This window comes from Eublepharis macularius, chromosome 12 (genome assembly GCF_028583425.1).
Source record: "Eublepharis macularius isolate TG4126 chromosome 12, MPM_Emac_v1.0, whole genome shotgun sequence".
NCBI classification, from domain to species: Eukaryota; Metazoa; Chordata; class Lepidosauria; order Squamata; family Eublepharidae; genus Eublepharis; species Eublepharis macularius.
In genome coordinates, this window is record NC_072801.1 from 14284083 (window position 1) to 14306591 (window position 22509).

At 46.2% G+C, this 22509-nt stretch overlaps 1 protein-coding gene across 1 annotated transcript in view; it reads left to right on the top strand.

Moving 5' to 3' along the window:
- Positions 1 to 1643: 1643 nt before the first annotated feature.
- The window catches only part of CAPN15 (calpain 15), a 110510-nt gene continuing 89644 nt past the window's right edge, over positions 1644 to 22509 (top strand). The window contains exon 1 of the mRNA XM_054994942.1: positions 1644 to 1701. The gene's annotated coding sequence lies outside the window, so the exon portion shown is untranslated. The remainder of the gene's footprint in view (positions 1702 to 22509) is intronic.

A 22509-nucleotide genomic window follows, 5' to 3' on the forward strand; every position in this document is an offset into this window, starting at 1 on the left:
AGTGTTCAAAATCCTTCACCCAGAGTACCCAGTATTCTTCACAACATTCATTTAAAGGAGACTGGTAAAATTGTCCCTGTATCCCAGAGCCCTTGTAGCAGAGGAACTCCTTCAAGTTTTTTCTCCTAAAGTCACTTGTTCCGATGGTTGTGGAAGAGAAACAATGTCAGATTTAACTTAATGGAGTGTGCCTCGCTCCAGCCCCTTGAGAAGGCAGCATCAGATGCTGCTAGGCTCTGTCCATTTTTTTTTTTAGCTCAGCACAAGTGATACAGTGGGCTGCACATGCTAGGTAAGAGCATACCCAGTGGGACTCTGCTACTTGTGCAGACCAGGCCACATTGCAGAAAGATTTAAGTGTTGTAAAGGACAAATAATGTGGGTAACGTGTCAGTTACACAAGTAGGGCACTCTGAGACTCTCCCTCACCTGGATTACATAGCTTCTTTAAAAGGACAACCAGACAGCTACCGAATGTGCTGTGCCAAAAGAACATTAGTGCAGCTCCTGCGTGCCGGTGGTTTTGCAGTTCTTATCTCCGAGGATTTTCTCACACTGCTCATAGGCTTGTAACAGTGCGTCCTATGCAGATAGGTTTCAATGGACTGGACTTGTTTTTTCATTCTTTCATGAGCTGGCTCCTCTGAAGGCGCCTGTACATTTTCCAGAAGGCAACTCTGAGCAACAAAGCATGTGCACGCACCTAAGGAGACTGCACAGGTGTGGTGTAGCACCACATCCAGCGCAGTTCCACATTTCCCTTCCAGCCAAACCTTGCCTGATTCCACCCGCGCCCTTTTTATCTCCTGCCTGTCGTTCCGGTTCTGCCCTTCTGGGTTGTCATCGTGGGTTTGACAGCTGCCCGTGGCCGTAGCGCTGATTTGCACGGGTCTGCCCCTTGCCCTGCTACCTTCGCAACGAACGTGGTTTTGGCCCCTGGGGGCGGGGGAGGCGACTGCACCAAGCGCGAGCGCAGCCCGCAGCTCGCCCCTCGCTTGGCACCAGGCAGAGCCCCGCCCCCGCCTCCAGCTGCGCCCCAGGTGAGCCCTGCCCCCGCTCCACAGCAGCCGGGCGAGTTGGAAGCGCAAAGGGTCATGGGGACTGTAGTGCCACACGTACCGCCCTTTCCCCTGGAAAGACGCCACTGACACGCTCCTGGCGAGCACCGCAGAAGTCCCCGCTTCATTCTTCCCCCACCACCGACCCCCTCCGCCAGCACCCGCAAACTGATCTTTATGATCCCAATCAGGCCTCGAGGAGCGGAAGACCCTCTCCCCCAATAAAACCACAACTCCCAAGATGCTTCTCTCCCCCTTCTGAGCCACATCCGCTTTTTTTTCCTCTCACCCTCGCCGGGCCGTCTGGTCCTTGTAGTCTCCTTGAGGTATTCACGACGGCCTTTACGCTGTCGGAGGCGGCTGCTGCAGAGGAGGCTATGCTACGTGAATGGCGTAAGGCGGCCGGTTTCTGGACTCTGGACGGAACGGATCGACTCCGCTTTGGGGGGGCTGAGGCAGAAAGAGGAAACGGTTTCCTCGAGCAGTCGGGAACCGGGCGGGGAGGGAGGCGGGAGGGTGGGGGTCAAAGTTAGTCAGCCGCCCGAGGCGGGGCGACGGGGAAGAAGTGTCGGCGCTGAGGCGAGAGAGGGAGCGCGCGCGCGCCCGCCTCAGTCAATCAACCGCCGCCGCTGCCTCAGCAACGGTCAGTGAGCGCGCGACCCGCGGGGGGTGGGGAAGGAACGTTGGCGAGTGCGGCGGGGGGGGGGGCGGAGGGCGAGAGCGCGCGCCCGGGGAGTGGAAGGGCGCGCGGGGCTGTGCGCGCGCCGCTCTGAAGGGGGCGGCGGGGTCTCCGGATCCCGCCCAAGGAGGGGGCCGCGTAGGGAGGGGGCGGTGTGGGGGGCGGACCGGGCGAGGGAAGAGGGCGCAGCCCGGCCTCGGGGCCAGGAGCTCGGGGGGTCCCCTTCAGCGCAGCGGGGAGCTAAGGTGGATCTCCCGGCCCCGCTTTGGGGCTGCCCCCGAGCCCTGGACGGCGGGGCGCCTCAGCCTCTGCCTCAGGGCTAGAGCTCAGGGGCGGGCCTTTCGAGCCTTCCCCGCTTTGCCCCCGGGGCAACTTTCAGCCCTGAAGTAGGGCTGGGGGCGGCCTGGGTCCCCTCTGCTCCGCCTGCCCCCAATGCCTTCGCCTCCCTTCGCCTGCGATCCCTAGATTGCCTCCTACAGCCCCCCCTCCCCACTGCTGGTTTGGGGACGGTTTCGTTTTTCTTTCCAGCATGGCATGACTTACCTTGGTGGTTCTTCTGTCATGGAACGGGACTGGGAGTGTGTGGGATTCCCCTGGTGGTCTCCCGTTCTGTCCAGTCAACTGGGCACACCTCGGCTGGCTTCGATCCAGGAGGTGGCAATATGGGTGCCTTTCAGCAATACTTGGGTATTACAGCTGTACCTCACCTTTTTCCATTATAGAATTCAAGGTGATTCATGGTGGGGGGATTCCAATCCAGGGGCCAGCCTTCGCCAGACCACGTAACTTCAGTGGGGTGGGTTTGCAAGGTGCCACCAACCACCCCTGGATGATTATGCTCATACCCGCTTTTCTTCCATTGGGGAGCTTACGGCTTCCCACAGGGTTCCATCTAAGTGCTCATCCGAGCCTGATCTCTTTGGCTCCAGCAAGGGGACAGTATTCCAATTGTGTCTGGGTGGTGGAGTTCGTACCTGCCTTTTCCCGTAAAGGCAGCATGAGACCAAGTCCTATGAGGAAAGGTTGAAGGAGCACCGCATGTTTAGCCTGGAGAGGAGATGACTGAGATGTGATATAACCATCTTCAAGTACTTGAAGGGCTGTTATTTAGAGGATGGCGTGGAGTTATTTTCTGTTGCCCCAGAAGGTCGGACCAGAACCAACGGGTTGAAATTAAATCAAAAGAGTTTACTGCTAAACATTAGGAAGAATTTCCTGACGGTTAGAGTGATCCCTCAGTGGAATGGGCTTCCTTGGGAGATGGTGGGCTCTCCTTCTTTGGAGGTTTTTAAGCAGAGGCTAGATGGCCACCTGGCAGCAGCGCTGATTCTGTGAACCTAGGCAGATCATGAGAGTGGGGGGCAGGAAGGGTTACATCAGTGCTTAGTTCTCGTGGCCCCTTCGTACACACCCAGGGTAATGCTGATTGCTACTTTGGGATCAGGAAGCAATTTTCCTCAGGCCAGTTTGGCTTGGGATCCTGATGGTGTTTACCCATTTCCTGGGCATGGAGCAGGGGCCACTGGGAGTGTGTGTATGTGGGAAATTCTTAATTTCCTGCATTGTGCTGGGGGTTTGACTAGATGACCCTAGATGTTTCTTCCAAACCTATGATTCTATAGGATTCCCAGAGATCCCATCCAAGCTCTGCAAGGACCCAGATTTCCTTAGCTTCCGCAAGGTGGAATTCTAAAGTGCCCTGCAACTGTATCTAGATGATTACATTGGTATCTTGCTGGTTGTCAAACATGGTGCTGAAAGTAGCATATGGAGGATTCCCAGAAGTCTCATGCACGTGTTTACCAGACCTTCCTGTCACAGGTATCCTCCAGCTGTATTCTGGGTTGTGCATGGAGATCTGTTCATGGAGATGAAGACTCTTTTGGGGGTTTGCTGTAAGCATTTGCAGGCACCATTGAATGGTGGCAGGAACAGAAGAGTGCAGTCCAAGAGAGCGCCCCAGAGTTTTGACAGGCGGTGTCTCACTTTATATGGGCTAGCGTATGCATTGATGCAATCTGAGAGAGCTGTGTTGGGTAGACTTCAAAAGAGTTCAATTTCTTTTCTGCTTTCCTCTCTTTAACATGCTGTGGGCTAGTCATCGCTGTTTTATACTCCTTTATGCTCCAGCACTTGACCTCTCCCACTGCTTCCATCCTTCTGGAGTGTCCTGCATGAATTGTGGCATAGAACCATGTAAACAACTTTGAGGGTCCCCATTGGCAAGGAGGAGACAGGGTATAAAGGAAGTAAATAGATCCTTTCCTGGAGTATTTTCTATGCCCCTTTTTGCAAGGAGGTGGGTGGGTGGGAATCCTGGAGAATCTTGGAGAGAGAAACTTTGCTGACAGCCTTTCCTGGACACCTGCATGAAGTGTGAGCAAAGAAGAGTCCCCTTCCTGGCATTTGAGCCTTGGCAAATGCCTGATCCTGCCAACCACTAGATCCACCTGTGCCTTGGAGCCAAACCCCTTTGCACATTTTTGCACAACTGCTCTTTCACTTGCTCAGATAAGTAGAGTTGAGAAACAGTGCGGAAATAGATCCAGAGGAGTTAGCCGTGTTAGTCTGTAGTAACAAAATCAAAAAGAGTCCAGTAGCACCTTTAAGACTAACCAATTTTATTGTAGGTTCTCGAAAGCTTACGCTACAATAAAATTGGTTAGTCTTAAAGGTGCTACTGGACTCTCTTTGAGTGAGGAAATAGAATGTCCTGACGGCCCCGATAAACCCCAGTAAGAGGAAAAGAAAGCTTAGAAGCAGCAAGTCCTGCTAAATATGCTGCTGTCTGCTCGGCATTGGTGCGCCTGCGTGTAATGCGTTCTTGTCAAGTTGAGACTTCACACCTGCCCTTTTAAAGACTGGGGGAGATGTGGACAGTATTTATATTGTGCATGACGTTACCAAACATTGTATACATTAAAAGGCAAAGATAAACAGTTCTTTTTTTAAAAATAACCTTTCAATAAGTCATTGTACTACCCTGTAACAAACATTATTGTTGTACCACAGCAGAATTGAGTGTTGTTATTACTTTGGATGAGTGTGGCTGTTCCCAAGCAGGGCTGAACAGAGCCCCTTAAACCTTGCTTGGAGGTTCGGAAGTGTTATTGGCACCAATAGAACAGGGAGAAACAGGAATGCCAAAATGAAGCAGAGCTCATAGTCGCAAGCAGAGCCAAGAACACTCTGGTTCCTGGCTGCCTGATCTGGATTCTCCTGCTTAGATTCTTTGGGCTGTATGAGGGCAGATTTAGGCCCTCAAGTTGGATTTAATGGTTATACGTGTTTTTTTCCTTTTTTTTACTCTTAAGCTTTGTTAGCTGTGGTAGCTGTTTTTCATATCTTTACATGCTACTGCAGAATAAATAATAGTAAAAAAAAAACGACTTCTGTGAGGAAGTTAACAGTTGAGATGTGTGATAACAGTACTTTGTAAGAGCGTATGGTTTCTTTTTCAAGGTTTCAAGTGATGCAAACCCTCATATTTCATTCGGTGTGCGTGTGCACATGTGCCCACACACACACACACCTATATGCAGAGCTGCTTTTGCATCCAGGCTTGTTGAAATTAAACACACGTAGAGTATGTGTTCACGTCGAACTGTGTTCTTAACGTGCTTTTGTTGTACTTGCGACAATTAAAAGCTACGCTGTTCATGTTTTTTACAGTTTATTTTACAGGCAGCTGTTGTCTGGGATGTAGCCAGTCAGTGACTTTTTGAAAATATGCTTGTGCCGCTTCTATCATGAGTGTCTTTTTGCGAATGTTGGGAAATCATGAGGGACTACTTGAAATCAAACTGCTTGCAGATCAAGAAGCGCACACAGTCTCTCTCAATCATTTCTCCCCTTATCCAGGCAGTTGTGTGTTCCCTGAAGATTACGCTTCTCAGAAAGCATTGCTTTCCACCTTTCTGAGGGGCCAACTCTTACCAATTTATTGTGCTCTTTTGAGGTTTTACTTGTGTTAAGGTACGTTACTGTATTTTTCTTTTTCTGTGTGGTGATTTTCTGTAAATAATGCCCTTAAGACTATAAGTAACATAAAGTAAGTTATGGACATGATTGGTCTCGTTGACAAATATTGTGAAACGGTGGTTCTGCCAGTAAAATTTCTGTTGCTCATTGGTATAATCCATTTATTTATAGTTGTTTTACTTGATTGAGAGAATCAAGAGTCCTGGACTGCTGTGAATTAGTGGACAATAATATCTTGTTTCTCAACACTGTACTTTCTTTGTGCACTTATAAGAATATGGTGACGTGTGTCTTCCAAGTGTATTTGGAAGGAGCAATTTACCGTATACCAGTGATTTGTTGATTCACTGTAGAGTAATGGATGCTGTTGACTTGGGACCCAAGGGACCTGGGTTTCAATCCCTGCTCCTTGACGAAGCCCACTGGGTGGGCTGACCTTCTGTTGATTACTCTGTCTCAGCTAGACCTATCCCGCAGTATTTATTGTGAGGGCAAAGCAGTTGCCTTCATGTATGTTACCTCAAAAGAAGGACGGCTGACCAATGTGACAAATAATAAGCTTATGTAAGGGAACACAGCGTGTCTCTGGTCTGTCCAAAATCAAAACAGGAGGGGTTGGCCGTACTGAGACTTCACCTGTGGGAAGTGGCTGAGGTGCACGACTGACTTAGGATGCTACCCACATGTAGTTGGCATGGGAACAGGTGCCTTAAATGCTGCATTGTGTTTGCTATTCTAGTATAGCGTGGTTATCTCCTCTGCCAACTGTGGTTCTTGTCCTGGAGCAGGTTTTAAATCTGACCCCCGCAATGTTATTTGTGCTTCATGTTGTACTATATATTTCCTAATGGGAATACTCTTGTTTTTTGTCTTCTAAAAAGGGCTTGGGTTTAGCTAACCTTTCCCCCCATCTCTCATAATTCTTTTTTGGTTCCTTCCACAGCTCTTCCCACTAGGTATCTTTCTTTTATGTCTCTTATCTAGCTGCAGTCCTATGAGACCCAGTGAGCCAATCCGCTGGGTTTTGTGTGTGATTTTTTTTTTATAACAAACCAGAGACGTTTCTGCCAGGTTGTTTTTGGCCAGAGTCTGTGTTCTCCCAAATTCTTTAATCATCCATGTTGCTCCTCGACGAGTAATTTGGGAGCTATGTTCTAAACGTGATTCATTCTTCTTTTCTTTTTCAAAGACTTCCTTATAAGAACCTAGATGTAGAAAAGTTCTGTGTCTGGCCCATATTTTAAACTGGTCAAAAAGCGGTTCATGACCTAGAACACAGTGGCTTATAAGGAGTGTTTAAGCGTAAAGCATATTGCTAATTTGTGGAGGCCTGCTTGTTTTTTTTTTAAAGGGGCTGCAAACCCTATGTTTCCTTTTCTTGGAAGTAAATTCTGTCAAGCACAGTGGAACTTCCAAATGAACTAGCATAGGAGAGGAGCTTTTAAAGCTCAGCTCTTCCTCCAAGGAGAGCAAGTTGAAATACGCAAGGGACCATTTATTGAAGGAAAGAGCTCCAGCTGTTTGGGCTAACTTCCTCTTCCCATTAAATAACAAGTGATGCCCACCTGAAGCTGCTTTAGATTAAATCAGGCCATTGGTCCATCATGGTCAGCATTGCCTGCTCAGACTGGCAGCGGCTCTCCGGTGCCTCAGGTGGAGTTCTTTCCCATCACCTTCCACCTGCTCTTTTTAGCTGGAGATGTCGGGGATTGAACCTGGGAGCTTCTGCATGCCTCGCAGATGTTCTGCCATTGAGTCACAGCCGCTCCTTTTGTTGTGAGTTCCAGAGCAACATGAGATGGAGTTAAAGAATGTTTTAGCACACAAGGTTAAAGTGGTTCCTGTCATGGTTGTAAAACCTACTTTGATTGCCATATATGTTTTATTTCTCTTCTGAATTCTTTCTTCCACACAAACAGAACCCTTAATGTGATGCAAAGGATGTTGACATGTTTGTAAAACTCTTGTGTGGTGCTTAGATCTGGTGCTGAAAAGAGCTTGTACCTGTCTCCTGATAAGTGTACAAGTGTAGGATGGCTAGGGGGTGAAAGAGACAAAAATTTCATTCCAATCCTGTCTCTCTTGTGGGATGGGGGAGGGATAGAAGAACAGAGGTGCCTCTCTGGCCTGTTTCTAATCACTGCCCTGTACTGACTTTCTTTAACCAGGTAGCCCTTCTTGGGAGTAAATTAAACTTGCTTTCAGATAGCTATGTTTGTTTCCTTGGCTGCCCTTAACCAGCTCTTCTCACTGAGATCCCAGTAAGCCTCCCCTGTGTTGTTCTAATGCGCGCGCGTGCGTGTATGTGATTTGCAACTTTTGAGTCACATTAGAAGTGTTTAAGCTGTCTGCGTGTGTCTCTTTTTATCAGATCGCAAGGGGACCAGTTCCTGATATTTAGCCCCATGTATAACAAGAATATTTGTGTCTTGTCTGCTTTCATAATGGCTTGCTTGATGTTAGGCCATTGTTGAAGAGACAAAGGGGAAAGAGGATGTAGTCTTCTCCCCCTTCTCAGTGCTGCCATTTATTGGAAGCAGGTTGAAGGGAAAATGCCAAATGCTAAAAGAATTCTTTATTGCCATGGGGAAGGGATGTGCGAAGTGCTGCTGCAGCTTTTCTTAAACCAACATAAGATGGTAGGTGAGGGGAGATGAGTCAAGACCAGATTACATTACAACTCCTTATTTCTCCCCATGCCCCCATGAGCCTTGCCCAATGCAAGACTGCTGTCCTTTCAGTGGAGTGCCAGGACTTGACAGCTCAGATAATTCATTTTTAGCAAAGTAATTAGGAGGACTGCGGATTTGATGTCTGGCTCAGGGGGCAGCATGTGCTTTCTGCTTTAAATCCAGCTAACATCACAGTAGGGGTTGAGGAGCTGCTTCAGTTTGGCAGAAGGGAGGCTGTGTGGTTTTCCCAGGGTGCTCTGGGCTCACAGACATCTTTCCTGTGTTATTCCGCCTTATTGCTTAGGGTCTTGGGCACATGCCAGTTATTGCTGCTTGTTGACTTTAACCAGAATTATGAAGCTATTCTAGTTATGCTAAGGTTCTTCTATGTATATGTGTGTGTGTGTATGTGTGCCTGTCTATCTCTTGATAGTTAATTTTTGAAACAGGAAGCTTCATATTTTTAATGCATTGTCATCCAGATGGCTCCAAAGCATTTTTGCAGAAATAGGAGTTTGTGTGTATTTGGCTACTTAGTGAAACATCACCTTCTGAATGCGTGAAGCTGCTTGATTTTGGACCATTGCTGTTTCTAGCCAATGCTGTCTCCTCCTGTGACTGGTGGCTTCTCTCCAGCGTCTCAGTCAGTGATATTTACATACAACCTCTGATCCTTTAACGGGAGGAGCTAGGGATAAATCCCTAGCTTTGGTATGCAAAAACTAGTCTTTTAAGTTTTAGGTGCCGGATGAAAATGCCTTGGCTCTTTGCCAGGGCATCTTATTAATTGGTTTTGTGCAATATGTGTTCTGCCTGGCATAACTTCTGTTAGTTTTTAGACTGCCTTGCTGTGCTGTATCTGTCTGCTGAAGTTGTTTGACCTTGTTTTTTATGCTTCTGTGTTACTCTTTCTGTTATATTGGGTATTTTTTGTTGATTGTAAAATATTTTTGTGTTGTAATCCACTTCAAACATAGTTTATGGAGAAGCAGCTAAGAAATAATTAAAATAAATAAAGTACATGCTCTGCCACTGGACAATGGCCATAGCAGATGGAACTGCTTACAAAGAAACCCAAGCATCAGTGCATGTTTTCTAGTAAATACATTTTATGTTAAAAACAAGTCGTGTTTTTGGCCTAGGAAAATGCTCTGATAGCACTTGAAGTAGTCCTGTCTCTGAAACTTAAGTAGGTCTGCCAAGACCAGGGTGGAGTGATGGTTGATTAGCCCCATGTTCCCTGGACTGAGATCAGAAGAGAAAAGATACAATGGTAATTATTCCGTGCTAGACTTGGAGAATCTTGGACAGAGCTTTCAGGCATCAGAAACAAGCCAGAGTTTGTTTGGCAGGCAAGAACCTAGTTAATTGCTAGGCTCACACACTGCCTCTATTGCCTCCCCCCCCCCATCCCATGTGCCAAAACTAAAACCTCCTAATCATTCCAATGAGTTGTGACATCTGAAAACCGGTGCCTTAATAAACCAAGGTTAGTAAGAGTTCTATCTCCATATAAGGGAAGGAGAGTAGGAACGTGCAAGTCTGGAAAGGGTTTGGTTTGTTCATAATGTCTGAATTAAGTTTGAGTCAAATTATAGCATTCAGACAATGACCAACCAAATTTTATGGCTTACTCTTTTCATGTTTTTTGTATCCAGGACCTTTCAAAACCACTATAGTATAATCCTTAACAAAAACCCTGTAAAGTCATTGATACTAAATAAATGTTGAGGTTTGGAGGGAGATGGATAGTCTGGGACTGCCCAGTGAATTTCTGGCTAGTTTGAGCACAGATTTGCAATGGGGGCTCATGTTCTGTGCTGCTGCACCACATCCTCTCTTTAGACGGCAGGCGATCAGAAGCTTCATCTTGTCCAGAGAGCTTCATTCTCGCTAAAGCCGTCTCCCACACCACTGCCTTTCCCCACGGAGGTCTCCCTTCTAATTACTAGCCTGGCCCCAACCTTATCTCTGAAAAAGATAGCAGTGGGCTTCACCGCACCATTTTCCGGCTGTAGAAAAGAGTGTCTGTCCTCATAAAATAAGGCTCACTGTGAAGGTAAATCTTTAGAATACTCTGCCAGGTGACACATTAACTAACTGATGTGTGTTTAAGAGCTCTGACGATATGAATCTGTATGTACAGGCTAAATATTATTCCTCTCAAGGGGAGGGGGGGAGGATGCAATGGAGAGAAATTGCTTGTGCTTGCAGACACAGTTTTCTCTCCAAGCAATAAGTGGATCGAAATGGTCAGGGATCTCGCTCTCGACCCTTGTCTGTGTCAGTCTTTTGCTGCTTATAGGTTGGAATAGTGCATCCTGGCCGGTAAATTGAGAGTGTGCCGAGACATGTTCTGCTGAGTCATGAGAGATGGGGCTAATGTTACTTTTAGGGTTCTTTTCGGCAAGCTGAAAATGAATCTACCTTAGACTGACTCAGACTATTGGTCCGTCAAAATCAGTGTTGTTGACTCAGACTAGCAGGAGCTCTCCAGGGTCTCAGGCAGAGGTCTATTGCATCACTTGATCCTTTTCGCTGGAGATACCATGCCCCCCCCCATGCCTGTTTGTACCTTGAGACAAGCAGTTTCTATTGGGGGAAGATGGGTGGGTTCATTATAATTGCATGTTTGGACTTACAGTGCTTACTGAAGACCCCCCAAACGCATCTTCGACTAAGGAATAAAGTTCTGAACCTTTTTGAGATGGGGCTGGTAACCAGAGCATACAACAGAAAATGGGACCGTTCACTTCCTGAGAGAGATGCCAAAATGTAAGGGAATTCTAGAACAAAGCCGTTGACATCCAGTAGAAATCAAAGCATTATAGTATAAAGTGTCGAATACCACGTGTTGTCTTGATTATTAGGTAACATTAAGCAAGGGGAAATCAATATAAAATGCAATACGACAGTATAAAATATGTTGTTTCTAGCCCAGAGATTTAAAAACAGTGAAATAAAAGTGACATGAAAAGGCCCTCAAATAGCCAGTCTTCCCTGCCCCGGATGGGTTTATGTATGTTCCTGCGCTGCTGTCATATCTCCAACAGCTGGGAGTTGCTATATTACATCTATCCCGATAAGACTTTAAGGGGTGTGTGTGTCATATTTCTTGAATCCCAACAGTGCAGCAGTGACAAGAAAAAAAACCCACACCTGTTGTGTAGTGTCCTCCTCCTGAGATCTTGAAAGAAGCAAAAGGCATGATCTGGGCGGATTCTGGCATAGCGGTTATTCTAAGGACCAGCAGTCCTTTGGGCCAGCTGCTCGTGTGCTGGCATTCCCCCCATATATGCACACACAACCTCTTGTTGTTTTAAATCGTCAGTGCCTTGTGAGCAGCTGCAGGCATGTTTGACTGCATACAAATTTGGCTGTGAGGAAGTTGATACTCCTCCTTTCTTTTAGGATGGGACCCTCTTGGGAACAAGGAACCGTGCTGTAGTGAGCTGCCTAAAATGGAACAGGGATTACCACTCGTTCGGATTTCTAGTGGTTCTTGCTCATTAAGACCCCATGAATTCTTTCAACTGAACATAATGTGTCTTGTTCACCATTAAACCCTTTAATTGGTTTCAAAATCTGATCTTCCGCCATTTGTTTGCATTGTGACACTTTTCCACGGATATTTTAAACATATGCACGAAATGTACAGCGGCACAACCAGAGCCACCTTTTAAAGTTATGATAAGAGTTTAGATAGGAAGGCTGAAAGTTTTTGTTTGGGTCTCAAGCAGCAGCCCACTAATCTGTTCATGGCCAGAAACATTCCTTAGAATGTATGAAATGCTTAAAAGGACACTTTTTATTGATCCAGTCGTTGATGATGGTGAAAAGCCAGCCCAGTTAGTCTGGGAGAGCTGAAAATGTGAGGGGAAGCATCATGGTCTGGTAGAGTGTCTGCTTGGCTTGCCCAAGGTCCCAGGTTCAATCCCCAGCATTGCCAGTGACAGGACTCAGATAGCAGCTGATATGAAAGACTTCTGCCTGAGCTCCCTGAGAGGTGCTGCTGCTCAGAGCGGACAGTACTGACTGTGATAGACCAGCGTGTGGCACAGCTTCATGGGTGAGGAGAAAACTCTCCATAGGTGACCAGAAGCAAAACTCCGTGGCTAGCCTGAACCTCACCAAAGAAAACTGAAATGTCTTTCAGGATTTTGCAGTCAGGCCAGGATTTCCTTCATAGCCTGTGCATTTAGGCTGAAATCTTTCCCAGAGAGGAGACAGAAGTCATCCTTAACCACTGTCTCAAAATACCTGGCTTCATCTTTGTGGCTTCTGTGAAATCCCACACTGGGACTGCACACATGCAGGCCAGCCACAGAGATCTCTCACAGGACAGCTGCTTCTGTGACATCCTGTCTTCCTCCTGTAGGTGTACCTGTTCTCCGCTTTGCTTTTCACCACAATTCTCTGCTGACTGGCGTGTGGTGACTGACTACAGCTCTACTCCTTGTGCTGCTGTCAAGACCAGAGTGTTGCTATGGGAGCAAATTAGAGCCTTAGGGAGCAACCAACCCATGCAAGAAACCTCCAGTTTTGTAAGTTTGAAATAACTGGTCATGTAAAGGGAGGAGCGGCGAGTTCTGCTTGCAGCTTTTCTTCTCTTAGGTGGAAAGGTTTGTGATGTGATCTTAAAATGAAATTCTGGAATTCACTGCCAGTGGACGTAATTATGGCCACCACCACAGTTGGCTTTAAAAGGGGACTAGACAGATTCATGGAAGACGCATCCATTGGGTGCTGCTAAAGGGAACCTGCACATCCCAAAGTAATTAATTCTGAATCCCAGTGCTAGGAGATAGCATCAGGGAAAAGCCTTGGCTCCTGTGCCCCATTTTTTGGTCCTCTTGGGCAGCTGGTCGGCTGTTGGGAGAAACAGAAGCTGGTCTGATCCAGCAAGGCTCTTTACATTCTCATAAGAGAGAAGAAAAGCAGCTGAATGGCTCTGTTACTTTTGCCGTACCTCCTAGCCAAACGTGGGCCCTTCCATCACCTGGCAGCTTAACTCCCTCAATGAAAGCTGACATGCTGAGTTAGTGATGATTTGGGACTTGTTCACTGTGATCTTGTGCTGTCGGGAACAGTCCTGGATTTTAGGAAATGTCCCTTTTCTGCTCGCTTTGCTTTCCAGAGTAATGAGTGTAAATTTGCTGGGCGTGAGCTCTCCCGTTGCAGTGAGTTTGGTACACCTCTGGGCCTTGCGTTTGGAAGACTTTGCCCTTCAAGCTGCCCTCCAGCCACCACTCATCTTGGCTGTCATGGAAGCAAGCCGAGTCTTGTGGATGAAACCCAGAGCTTTGAGAACAAGAGCCACAACTGAACGGGGAACTAATGGAGCATGAGGGAGCTCTGAACCAAGTTCATTCGCCTGAAAGAGCTCGTGGCCTGTGGGGAGAATCTTATGTGTGACCTTGGCTTCCAGCCTCGGATGAAGAAGGAAGGTGTTGGTGGCAGGTCCTTTTCTAGCAGCCATGGTGGGAATCTGCTACATTCTGAATTTCATGGGGAACTGGCTACTGCTGGCGTCTTCATGAATGTTCTCGAAGGAGAAAGCAATGGACTTCCTTCAGTGTCTTTGTTGCTCACACTTAGTGACGTGATCTAGTGTTGGTGTGTTTGTCTGGTCCCTGCCACCGTTTTCTTTGATGAATGTGGTTTGCATTTTGCAACTTTCAAACCTATCTGGGAGTAATTTGGTTGGGCAAGAGCAACCCATTGCTCTCCTTGATGCCTGTAACTGCCACCCAAAAGAATGCACGATTGATTTGTTCAAAATATCGGTATCCTGCCCTTGCACAATGCCCAAGGCAGCTTACAAAATATAAATGTACACAATGAGTGACATAGTTAAATACATTAATTAAAATACATCAAATTAAACATGCAACATTGTCCCTACCGGCTGCTGTTAGTTATTTCTTCTAAAGGCGCTTTCTGAATAGTTCTGCCTTGCACCTTTTATGGAGTGTAGAAGCTTTCTATAAATCTGGCAGGTTGTTCCAAAGTGTTGGCGAAGCCATTAAAAATGACCATGCTTGGCCTGTAGCTGAAAAACCAGCCTCTCAAATAGAGGGGACCATGAAAAGTGATTGTGGTGTTTTCTTGGCCAAGTATGCGTCAGGCAGTCAGGTACAGCATTCAGGGATTGAGACTCCTACTACACCTGTCTCATGGAATAGTGGTTACCCCACTTTGTTTTTCTAGAATCCCATACAGACTTCTGGGCATGGAGGGACATGTGAGCAACCTATCTAAGAACTCTGTGGTTAGATCTCTCCGATGGTGGACTGGACAGTGCACTTATTGCAGTCTGGGACTTGGATGGTGAGGCGGAGGGGCTGAGGCTCAAGGGCAGAGCATCTGCTTTGCATTCCAGAGCTCCCAGGTTCAATCCCCCGACATCTCCAGTTGAAAGGATCAGGTGTAAGTGATGAGAAAGATGTTTACTGGAGACCCTGCTGCCAGTTGAAATGGACAAGAATGACTTTGGTGGACCGTGTTCTGACCCCGTATAAGGCAGCTTCTTGTGTTCTCTTAAATACGGGATCCAGCTCCTGCTGTTTGCCCTTCTCTTGTTATAGACTGGGGCGGGGGGGGGGGGGATTTTTCACTGGCAAGGGCGCCCCTGGCTGATGGGGGCTGCATTCGCTTATCTGGCTTTGCCATAGACTTGGTTGTTTCAGTGAGGGGGAATTGAGTATCTTTTCAGCTGACTCTTGCCACACTGTGGTTGTAGACTCATTCTTCCAGCCTTCCGGTAGTGGGAGTGGTAAAGTGTAGCATACATTGGATCACTTAGTAGTTTGTATAGGCTCTGCTGCTCTGATGATGTCTTGGAGGCATGAGGGTTGCTCAAGATACGTCTCTTGTGTGGCAGCAGGTACGGCAAGTTGCTCAGGAGCTTGACCTTGCATCAGGCATCAGAAGAGCGATAATGCCAGCAGTGGTGCTTGTGGAATTTGACTTCCCTGCACTGAAGGGCACCGATGAAGGTGTGACAGCAGAATTTCTTTTTGCAATTGAAGTTTGGCTGAGCTGTGAAGTCTGGGCTGCAGTTCTTGCCAACCTTTCTATATATTCTTAGATTCAAAACGAAGTATCACACACCCTGGCATTGGCTTTAACTCCTGTTTTTGCTTGTCCCTCTGACTTTTGGGAGGGTCGGGGTGGGGAGCAGTTCCCAGCACATTCACAGCTGCATCCTTCTGAGCTACAATGCCCCTGTGATGGGGAGGAAAAGAGACAGGGCCAGGGGTGGGGTGGGGGCTCCTCTGTTGCACCTCCCGCTTCTCATATCTGTTTTTGATGAAAATGCTGTCTCCCTGTGACATTCGTTCATGCTGCCTCTCTGCCAGCCGCAGGCCACCTTGGAGATGCCAGTTCTCTCAAATCTAGGACAGCAGGTAGGAAATCAGGACAAAGTAAATGATTTGAGCAGGGAAATGGCAAATGATGTTGAAACCCTTGGGGCCAGAAGGAAGGCTGCTGCATGTTGCCAATTATCTCCTAGAACCTACTTTAAAATCGACAGGGTCTCTCCACCAAATGGATGCAAAGGTACCGGTGAACCAGCGTGGTCCAGCAGATCTAGGTTTGTTGTGAGTCTGCCTTTCAGCCTCTGTGTTGGCATCTGTGAAATGGGAGTTTTTTGTGGCCTGTTTGATAGGATAGTTGAAGTCAAGATGACAAAGCACAGAATGCAGAAATGCTAATGAAGGATTTATGTGAACCATGGTATTTGCTTTGTAAACAGGCCAAAAGTACATTACTATCTCTTTCCTGGTCTTGCTTCATTTGTACAAATTTAAGAGACTACCAGACGCCAAATGCTGACAAACTACCGGGAAGGATGGTGCTTGATTTTTGTGTAATTTGTGTTGTGAATCCAGCGCTACAAAATTAAGGTCTTGTTTTTTGTGGCAGCCTGTGCTTTCGGACTGCTTTCTTGGTACGTGGTTAATACACTTTTGGAAAAATTGGCATTGCCTGTCTCTTCTCTGTATCTGCTTTAGGTGTTGGCATGCTGGTCAGTCGACAGACCAAATATTCCACCGAGACAAGAATGTTGATGGCACCTTACATTTACATTTCATTTCATTATTTTATATATAGCACAGCTACTACTTTTAATAACAGGCTTTTGTTTTGTTTTTTTAGAATTTGCTGTTTATTTCTGTTTTTAATTTCATTTTCTTAAAAAAAAATCTCACTGTACGCTGACCCTGGTGGTCCAGGATAAAAGCCAAGAGGAACAGGCCAATGAATTGCTTATTGAAATCTTACTTGACATTGTTTGAAGTCTTAATACCGTGATTAAAAAGATGTTAATTTCATGGCTTCATGATAACTGATTTTTATAATTATCCTAAGTCTCAGAGTCGTTGATGATTAAAGTATCTTTTTGTTCTAATAAAGATGTTTTAAAAATGTGTTCAGCAGTGTTTGACTAGTCCACTGGCTTGTAGCTGTTTCCCCTAAGCATGCCACCCCCCAACCCACGAGCCAGTAAAATTCAATTTAAACATATAGCTCGTCCCTGGCTTTGGGTTGAACAATAATAGATTTTGTAGGGCGAGGTAAGGGGAGTGAATGTGCAAGTCAGGAGTCAGGAAGGTAGCAGCAAATGAAATGATCCGTTTGGTAGAGTATTTGCATTGCAAGATCTCTAGTTCCACTCCAGCATCTCCAATTAAAAGGCACAGGTTGTAGGAGGTGTGAAAAAAACCTAGAGAACCCTTGCCAATACTGACCTTGATAGGCCAGTGGCGTGACTCAGTATAAGGTAAATCCTTGTAGTCATGTTATTGGCTCTGAAGAGGGAATTGATCGTGTGCGTGTCTGTGTTTGGGGCAGGTGGTGAAAAGCTGTTTCGAGGTCTTCATGCCACCCTTGCCTAAGAGCAGGGCATATCCTAGTAAGCACGCAGGTAGACACCTGGATGCAAGACATTCTGAAGAGGACGTTTTTAGCCGTTGCACTGGCCAAGGTTCCCATCTAGTGTGTCTTTTTAAAATTTTCTTTTCTCATATGAATTTGGCATGTTGCTATTCTATCAGTGGGTTAGCGTTGTCCTCAAGAGATGCCCACTGCTTCCCTGTCAGGCCCCTACTCTGTAACATTGGCTCCTCACAGCAAATCTGAACAAACCTGGCACAGAACTTGGGTCCAAACTTCCTTGGCCACTGTAGAACAATGCATTGTGATTCATGTGCTGCTGCAGCAGGGGTTTTGTATTATGGTTGCCAACGCCTGGTAGAGCTTAAATGAATTCTGGGGAAGAAATTCTCGCATCACATTTAACACTGCATATAATAGAAAGCGGCTGAGCCCTGTGCCAATGGAAAAAGTAGCAAAACCAGCCCCTTCCCAGGCTCAGATGGGATCTCTACGAGCAGAACCACAAGTGACAAAAGGCACAGGTTGGACACTTGCCAGCTTCCCTCAAGTTTTGATGGGAAATGTAGGCAGCTTGGCGGAATGTTGGACAAGTGACAGTTGAAAAGTCCATTGGACAGCAGACGGAGAGCCAAGCTGCGAGACCAGGACGCCTACATTTCCCATCAAAACTTGAGGGAAGCTGACAAGTGTCCAGTCTGTGCCTTTTGTCACTTGTAGTTCCGCTCTACATCCTCAGGACTAGAGTTCTCCATTCCCTCCCAGGTCTGCAAAGAAACATAATTTTGTAAAATAACTGAAAGAAAAGATTCCTTCCCCTACTAAAAAAACCCTAGCTGGTCCAAATGAGGACGGAGTCTGCTTCAGGAGCGGAGAACGTAAAGAGCCGTCAAGTTTGTTAAAGGAAGAATAAATGGCAGTGATCCAGAATTTAAAAAACTACATGAACAGAACAAACTGTATGTGAAGGAGATTAATAATAGTAAATAGTCAATCAGATATATGAAACTACTAAATGATAATTTGTTTAAATACAATGAAAATGGAAAGTCACAAAAACCAGTCAAAGACGTGTTCAAAGCATACATTCATACAAATAAAGCCGTTCCAAGAAATCAAAAGTGAAGTCTAATCCAGCAAAAGCAAGTCCAGGAGTAAACAGCACAATAAGAGAAAATCTCAATCAATGTAAATCAACACAAATAGGTCTTTCTGTTTCTTCAACAGGTGTGAGGAGTGTTGCAGAAAGCAAACGTCCCAAAGATGTATCTGTGTGGCACAGAAACCTCTTATACATTGTAGTGATCCAGAATTAGCCTTCTGAAGCTCTTGTGTATCTTATAACATCTTAGAGAGGGAGATTTGGGGGGGGGGTGCTAAATTGTCCCCTCCCCTTGCCATGATTCTTCATGGGCCTCTCTTAATTCGGAATATTTTTCAGCATTCCTAATTATGGATATTTTTGGCTTTGGGAGATTTGCGTGGTTGGTGGGTGTGTACTGAATACCTGGCAAGTCGATTTTGAACGTGCCCTGAACTCTTCCTTTCCTATTAGCATTTAGGCAGCAACCATAGTGGCTCTTTTTGGGAAAAGGTTTGCGATCCCTTGCTGGGCATTACAGCTGCTGCTTGTGGTATGTGGATTTGGTTTATATTTTGGTTCTTGGTTGACTTTTTCTAAGCTACCGAGAAGATTTCAGTTGAAAGGTGGAGAATAAATATTTTAATAAAATATACCTTCAAGTCCTCTTGCAAGATTGATTTTTTATTGTTAAAATATGAATCCCTGTTCAAATGTCAAAAGCAATATTTGACGTAAAGTTTAATGTTTTAATTCTGACTCCCCCCACCTTTGTTAGATTTTGAGTTTGTGGAGGATTTCTTTTTCACCCACAGCCTCTCTTTCTAAAGAGGTTTTCTACGAAGTTGGCCTCTGAGCAGTTAAGTTACGTGGCCAGTTAAGTTTTCAAGTCTTGCTCTTTGAGCTTGTGCTTCACAATAATAACGCTTGTGATTCATTGCATTCTTATCCTGCCTTTGCTCCAAGAAGCAAAGGGCAGCGTGCCTCTTGATTCTCACAAAGATAGGCCAAGAAGTACTGGCTGACCCAAGGCAATCTAATTTGCTTCCACAAAAGAAGCTAGCATTTCTGAGAAAGGGGGTTCTAGCCTAGAGATCTCCCTGATAACTAGCTTTCTGTGTGCAGGGAATGTTTCCACTTGGAGGAGCACTTACTCCTGTGGGCACCACCTGCACTCTGAACTGACATAGGCCATGCACAGGTCGGCCACCTTATTGAGGCCTGCAGGTGGCCACCTTATTGAGGCCTCATTGAGACTACAGCGCGAGGCTCTCCTTGCTTTAGAAATACTGTGCAAGTTAAGTTCTGCCAATCACTGTACGACTGAGGACCAAACCGCGGAGCTGAATTGCCTATCTGTGTTCGTAAGACTGAAAAGTAGCTCCAGGTAGGGACATCATATCTTCACTGGGATTGGCACTAGAGAGGGACGATGAATCCTTCTCCGATCACATTTCTTTTTTTATCTTTTCACGTTTATTCCACTCCTCCTCCAAGAAACTCAGGACAAGAGTAACCCATTCCCCATTTTTTGTCTTCCACAACCTCCCTGTGAAGGAGGCTAGGCTGAAAGGGAGGGAGTGGTCCAAGATTGCCTTCTTGGCACAGCAGGAATTTGGATCTAGGTATTCCCAGTTCTAGTCTGACACTTTGAACCACGATGCTATATGCTATCTCCTGCACCATCTCCCCAAGAGAAATCATCCCCCTAGCTGTTGGTGACCACTGAAAGGGGAAAAGACAGATACTGAACATATCCATTCAGTTTTTCCCCTGTGAATAATAGCGATCACTTTGCCTTCAAAGCTGGTACTGGGGAAAGGATACAGATCATCTCCCCCCTCCCCCCCCCCGCAATGTGAGAGATCCAATCCAACCTCCTTCCTCTTTAAGACTCTCCCCAGACCAACTTCATAGATCTCTTAAGTAACAAGGAGCGGGATGCTGAGACAGGGCATTCTTCTTTTCTTAGATCTGCTTGGTTCCGCTCACCAGGCTAACCCCAAAGTGTACAAACTTCAGCCGTCAACATCAATTTTGGTCACACTTGCCCTTGGTGTATGTCTCACATTTCTGATTTGACTGTCGTAGTGTACTGAGCATCAGAAACAATCCTCGAGTGCTGAATCATGAGTGCCCTGTGGAGCAGATACTAGCAGGAGCAACTGTGCCACTGCCTTGCTTTTAGTCATGCTTTATCTCTTGGCTGGAAACATGCAGGAACAACAATGCCTCTCTGAACAGGCTGGCACAGCCTCGCACAGGAAGATCTGTGGCTTGCCCAACTGACTCCCAGCTGTGGCAGAAAGGGGGAACTTGCGCTCTTGCTGGAGAGCAGAGCAGGCCTGCTTGTTTGAAGATTGTTGTCAAACCTGAAAACGTTGATGAAAACATGAATAAGCAAACTGAAATGGCTCAATACTTGCTCACCGTTGGCTTCCCCTAGGAGGAATGTGTTGTGAGACATTTCTGGAAGATGCTCAAGTCGCAGGGAAAGGAGTTCCACAGTTGGTTGCACATCCCTGGGGTTATGTTACGCTGACACTCTACACAAGAGGCAAGTTGGCCAATATTTGGGTGGAAAATGTGATAGAACAGAAGGCAGAAAAGGGTAGCCATAACTTAGTTAGAAAGAAAAAATTGGAAACATGACAGTAGGTGTACAAATGTCTCCCTGTTACCTTCCCTTCCACATCTCCAGAGGGATTTCCCCACAGCCAACCTATGCCTTGTAACCTGGACCTGACCAGGTGCAATTATGTCTCATCTGTCTGCAGTTGTGTGGGGAAGGATGGCACAGCTTTCCCCCTCAAGGCAGTGGCCTGTTCTCCCTTATCTCTTTTATACTGCTTCCAGACTTTCAGGCATGTTCTTCTTCGTCACAGTCTCTGACATGGAGCTCTGTATCTTGTTTAGCTGAGTTCTTGTGTCTTATCATCACAAATGAGTGTGTGCGTGCACACACAGCTGTCAACCTTCAGCTGGTTACCATTTGGTTGCCTAGATTACTGGCTGGTCACCGCCTGATATTTCATTCTTTACATATTGCGCATTACACTGTGTTAGGCTTCTCAATACCCTGGTGGGGGCAAAGGATCCACAGCCTCTGCCCCCCCCCATCTGTCATCTGGATGTTGGGGGTGAAAAGCCACGGGAATACAGTGGTAAGGGTGAAGTTGTGCTCCTCTGTGCTCCGGAGCACTCCTGTGTTGCATTGGAATGACATCATTCCTGGCGCATTGCAGAAGTAATGAGTCATGCCGGGGGGCCAATTGAGTAAAAATCAGTACCCAGTTTAGTGTTTGGGGCCAATTTTTACTTAATTGATCCCTGGAATAACCCATTACTCCCCCTGGCCGACCCACTCCCCACTTTTGCCCCCCAGTGTAGGCACTCCTGCACTGTGTTCAGATAAACATATTGTAGTAGGGTAGCCACAGGGTTTTTTTTCAGCTGGAACGCGGTGGAACGGCAATCTAAACTCCCCTCTGCCTGGAGATCAGGGGGCGGGGCCACCGGCCATGTGACCATTTTCGACAAGGGCGATTTAAACTTTAAAAAACTCCCCCCTTGTTCCCGCTGACCCAAAGTGATGTCATCGTGCGGTCCTGAGTTCCACCACTGAGTTTCACCACCTCTTTTCCCAGAAAAAAAGCCCTAGGTAGCCACAATAATCTGTAGCAAAAAAAAGTATAAAAATTTAAAAGATTGATTGTGGCATTTGTGAGCTAGAGTCTATTTCAGCAGATGCATGAAGTGAAACCTCAGACTATATGTATGTGAGTGTGAGTCTCTATCTCCTTATACCTATATCTACCTGTCTGTCTGTCTGTATTAGGGGGGGTTACTAGTCACAAAATGGTAAAAGTATAATTGTGACATTTCTGTGGAAACCAACAGATGACAGACAAGCTTTTATTTATTTTTTAGTGTTTATAAGTTGTATTTTTTTCTTCTGCAGCCTGTAAACAAAGATAAGAACAGTTGCGATTCCCAGCGGCTGTAATTGACTGTAACACAAGTCTCCTGTGTCCAATTAAGCAGTGGTGGCTTAAAAAGGTGGTGTTACAAGTTTAAGCCCAGGTTAATGCATTTAAATCCATCAATAAATTCTTCCGAAATTTAGTGACGCAGTTA